This window comes from Ictalurus furcatus, chromosome 12 (genome assembly GCF_023375685.1).
Source record: "Ictalurus furcatus strain D&B chromosome 12, Billie_1.0, whole genome shotgun sequence".
In the NCBI taxonomy this organism is placed as follows: domain Eukaryota; kingdom Metazoa; phylum Chordata; class Actinopteri; order Siluriformes; family Ictaluridae; genus Ictalurus; species Ictalurus furcatus.
The window spans coordinates 11755963-11761383 of record NC_071266.1 but is presented as its reverse complement, the minus strand read 5'-3'; the positions used below and the strand labels follow the sequence as shown (position 1 = coordinate 11761383).

General features: G+C 34.4%; 1 long non-coding RNA gene across 1 annotated transcript; it reads left to right on the top strand.

Annotated features, from left to right (window-relative positions):
• The first annotated feature begins 1556 nt into the window (after positions 1–1556).
• LOC128615277 (uncharacterized) lies at positions 1557–4953 on the top strand. Its single transcript, XR_008387179.1, has 5 exons — positions 1557–1691; positions 1904–2162; positions 2426–2578; positions 4363–4473; positions 4593–4953. It is a non-coding gene; the product is annotated as an uncharacterized LOC128615277 (long non-coding RNA).
• Positions 4954–5421: the final 468 nt, after the last annotated feature.

The following is a 5421-nucleotide window of genomic DNA, read 5'->3' as shown; positions in this document are numbered from 1 at the left end:
TACAACAGCAATTTGACAACAAATATATTATTAAGGAACAACACATCATAATTTTATCTGTTTATAAGTACATTTAATTTTATGGAACAACTAAAAAACTAATTACTTTCTGTTCTCAGTTACATTGCAGCTGCACTACTGTAAGAGTTTTCTGACCAATCAGAATCCAGCATTCAACAGTGCTGTGGTAGTACATGTAACATTGCTCTTCTTTATTGACATAAATGAAGAATTTAATTACAGTCAGTGTGTATTGAATTAGGAATGTTTCTAGAAAGTTATTTACAAAAATTTTTGGTTAAGCAATCGCTTCTCATTAAACTCCACACTGCTGAAATGAGAACGCTTAGCCGGAAATTTGTGGGGGTGAAACTGTGTGAAACTGCTGAATACTGCTGTCTTGGACTCCAGATGCGCAGTTACCAGGTTTTTCTTTTCACACTTAAAAACCACAGAGCATTTTCCGAAAGTTGTTTGCTTTGGTTTACTTCACAAGCTTTTCAGCTCAGTATAGTACATTGATATAAAAGTCCAGTGGGTTGCATGGCTTATAATACATGAAATGATGATGTAGAAAAGGATTGCTTTCAAAGTATCTTTTAAAAGAATTGTAAGAGCTACAGGCAAATCACCTTGCAAGCCTGTTAAATTATTTACACATTAGTTTCAAAAGATGATTTTTTTTTTTTTTTTTTTTTTTTTACAATCCAGTTGTTTGCCCATTTTAATAATAATTGTTTTATGGGGGTTGTGTCAATTCATCTTACTCACTGCTTTTAAATCATCAGTCCAAATTGTCCCCTAAAATTAATAATGGTAGAAGTAATTTGGTTGCATGGATTTATATATGTATATATATATATATATATATATATATATATATATATATATATATATATATATATATATATATATATATATATATATATATAAGGTTAAAAAGGTGAGCATTGAAAACAGAAGGCTAGGAGTGCTCCATTAAAAATAAATAAAATGTAGGATGAATGCATTAAATATAAAAATTAATGCAAATTTTGAATACTAGTGATTAGTGGGCGGAGTCAGTTAAAACAGAGTAAAATGTGTGTGTACATGTCTGTGAATGTATAATCGGTTTATGGTTAAACACTGTCCTCTCCTTCACATTTTCAGATTTCATCTGCTTTCATCTCTCTCTCTCTCTCTCTCTCTCTCTCACAAACACACACACAGACACACACACACACACACACATTCACTCACAAACACATGCACACAGACACACACACACTCACACACATTCCTTTACTACTTTCCATTAAGATTAATAAAGAGAGTGACACACTAGCAGAGATGGTCTAGCACCTAGACCCCCCCACCCCCCCACCCCCAGATAATGTAATAATGTATGACACTTCCACATGCTTAACAATTTGTTCATTGCTGTTTATATTATGTTGAGCAATTTGAAAAAAAAAAAAAAAAAAAATCAGTAATGTTTCACATTTCGTGTTGCATTACTCAATTCTCAGATCCTGCACTTACCCAACCCCCATATAACCCTAAACATTTCATACATATTTCTAGCATTACTGTGAACTATTCAATGTCTGATTAATATGAGTATGATCTTTCCCAGGTTTACGGGATCACAGTAAATCTCAGTGAAAATGCCTGTACCTGCGATGAAAGTAGACCCGAAATCCTTGGGGGTAATTTCTTTTCATATGTGTTTATTTTTAACCTACACTGATACAATAAATTGTGTAATTTGCATTTTTTAGCCTCATTTTTTAGCCTTTAGGATGTGAGATATGAGTGCCATATAATATGATGATATCTGTAATAATAGAACAATATTTTAGGAAATAAAATATTTCCTGAGACTTCAATAGTAAGACTTTTTTCCTTTTTGTTTCCACAGACTGTGCAGATAATGATCGGGACTGTGATATTCATGTTTGGTATTGTAACCAAAGATTTGGTTGAAATATCTATCCACAGCGGCGTCATGTACTGGGGATCACTTTGCATATGTTCTTTGCCCTGCTTTAATATCACCTTATTTTACATTGTTGTGTTTAAGAAACACTTGATAATCTCCATTCTGATTTACCTTTGATCAGTTTATCATCTCTGGTGCTCTATCAACTGCTAGCGTGGACCACCGTCATCCTGGTTTGGTAGGTAGACCTGACAGTCTACACTTATTTCTAAATTTATATGTGAAAAGGCTTTATTTATCATGCTGGATATTAAAAAATAATTGTAAATCATTCCCAGGAGCATTTACAGTATGACACTCCATGACTGTTTGAAAAGAGCAGGATAATTATATTAATGATTAAATATAAACTTAAGTGATTAAAGGAGCATTTAGAGAAGCACTGTATAACTCATGTAGCTACTCTGTTTCACATCAAAGTTCTGTTTTCTCTCTCGGTAGGTGAAATCCTCGCTGGTTATGAACATGATCAGTGCTGTGGCTGCGATTGTAGCCATTGTTGTGTTTGCTGTTGATCTAGTGCGCATGTCTACTGAACTACCATCGTGTAATGATCTGAAAAAGCCTGAATGTGTTGTGATTATCCTGTTTGGGGTTTGTATCGCACTGGTCTCACACAAGTGATCACTTTAAAAACATATTTATTTATTTGTTTGTTTATTCTTTGGGATACAGTCTCCTCCAAAACTATTAGCATTTGTTTGTGCATAAAACATAGAACCTTTTGGATCAGACCATCTAATTTTTAGGTGAGCAAAAGTATAGGAACAGATAAATCCTAAAGTAAATTAAAATAAATAACACTTAATATTTGGTTGCATATCCCTTGCTTGCAATAACCGCATCAAGTCTGTGACTCAATGATATCATCAAACTGTTGTTTTTTTCTTTTGTGATGGTTTTCCATGCTTTTACCGCAGCCTCTTTTGGTTGTTGTTTGTTTTGGGGGGGTTCTCCCTTCAGTCTCCTCTTCAGGAGGTGAAATGCTGCTCAACTGGGTTAAGGTCTGGTGATTGACTTGGCCAGTCTAAAACCTTCCACGTTTTCCCCGGATGAAGTCCTTTGTTGAGTTGGCAGTGTGTTTTGGATCATTGTCTTGCTGCATGATGAAGTTCCTCCTGATTAATTTGGATGCATTTATCTGTAAACTGGCAGACAAAATGTTTCTGTAAACTTCTGAATTCATTCTGCTGCTACCATCATGAGTTACAGCATCAATAAAGATTAGTGATCCTGTTCCAGAAACAGCCATGCAAGCCCAAGCATGACACTACCTCCACCATGTTTCACAGATGAGCTTGTATGTTTTGGATCATGAGCAGATCCTTTCTTTCTCCACATTTTGGCTCTACCATCACATTGGTAGAGGTTACTCTTTGTTCCAGATTTTCTGGATTATCTCTGTATTTTTTTGTGAATTCCAATATGGTTTTCTGATTCTTAATGCTGATGAGTGGTTTGCATCTTGTGGTATGGTCAGATTTGTGCCATATTTCTGCTCTCGAAATGTTGTGGACTACGATACTTTCATCCCTGCCCTGTGGAGGTTGGTGGTGATGTCACTGACTGTTGTTTTTGTGTTTTTATTCACAGATCTTAGTGTTTTTGTTTGTTTGTTTGTTTGTTTTTTCAGCTGTTGTTTTCCTTGGCCGACCCTTTTGGTGTCTGTTGCTCAGTACAACATTTTCAGGACATTCCAAATTGTTGTATTGGCTATGTCTCTGATTGATTTCCTCTCTTTTCTCAGCTTCCAAAATGGCTTGCTTTTCTCCCATAGACAGCTCTCTGATCTTCATGAAGGCTTATTCTTTATAACACCATATACAGTCTTCACAGGTGAAACTGAAGGCTAAAACCAAAAGTAGATGGTCAGAGCTATTTATAGTTTAAGCAGTCCATCTAACAGGACACACCTGGGTAACAAGAAACACCGGTCAGCCACATGTTCCAATATTTTTGCACCCAATTTTTAAATTGGGTGGTCTGATACAAAATGTGTTTTGTTCTATGTTGTTTAACACATCTACATATAAATACCAGAAAACTGAAATTCTAAACTCTCTTCTCATATTATTATTATTATTTTTTATCTCAAAACCAAATGTCTTCAGTCTACAGAACAAAAACAAATGAATTAGCCTTGCTTTTCCAATAGTTTCTGGGGGGGCTGTATAATACTAATAAAATATTTTCATATCAGAAGGAAAGAAAATTTTTAAAAGGACTATCCTCTGAATTTCTCCTATTAAACTCTGTAACTGTGATAGCAATAACAGTGTCCCTCTGTGACATCAGAAAGGGACACAATGTCTAACTTTGTGAATCAGCCTCATATGTACACATGGTAAAGTGAAGAGGATTGTATTTTTTTTCTTCAGGTTGTACGTAGCACCTTTAGAGTGCTCCTGGTTTTCTCTGTACTTGAGATCTGCATGTCCATCTGGACGTTTGTACTGACCTTGAAAGCCAGAGGCTCCACTGAAGCTACAGTCAGTATTTCCTCATTTATCTTTCATCTTTTACCTTTCTTTATAATGGAAGTTAGTTGTAAAGCATGTAGACAGTAAACAGTGATCTTGAACAGATGTCATATTTTTTCATACTACAGTCATAGGCAAAGGATCGTCTGATCAACAATCCATGTGAGGAAACCCACAACTCACCTTAATGCATCTTCTGAGCTTATTCACATGTTGTGGTGTATGCTTTAAAAAAAAATTGCTGAGGTACCTAATGAATCCTGATATAATCTTTTTTTCTTAATGATTTAGTTGCGGTGATGTTATGATGTCATTTTCTGCTTTGAGACTGAATAATCCATGTGTATAACTTACATATCGGATATTATTGAAGTTTTTCCTTTTATTTTTTACTTTTTAATAAAATAAACAGAATATAATACACCAAAGGCTGTTGAATTCTGATTGGTCAAAGTGTTGATCAATTTTCTATAACTTGCAGTTTGGACAGTAGTGCAGCTGCAAATCAGATTTATATTAATGCACTTGCTCTAATACATTGTCGTTTCTATAGTAACAGATCATTCACAGGGATCTGTACAGTGGACGCTTCATGTAAATATATTTAAAAAATTGTTTATATTGTGAAGATTTCGTTAAGGAGATGTTTATTTAACATTTATGGAAGCATTCTCCAGTGTCAGAGCTTTGTAATCATCTGAATACAAGCTGCTTTTTTTCCATCTTACTACCTTCAAGAGAGAGAATAAAGAGAGGCTGATGAGGGAATGACTGTTTATAGCTGCTACAGTTTAATTGAGAACAGAAATGAATTATTAAATATACTGTAGAAATATAATTATAATAATAATTTCATTTTTGATTTATGTATAAATTAGCTATATTTATAAAAAAAAAAAAAAGTAACTTTTTTTTCTTGCTGAATGTAAGACAGTTCTCAGGAAGTGGTTTGTGGTT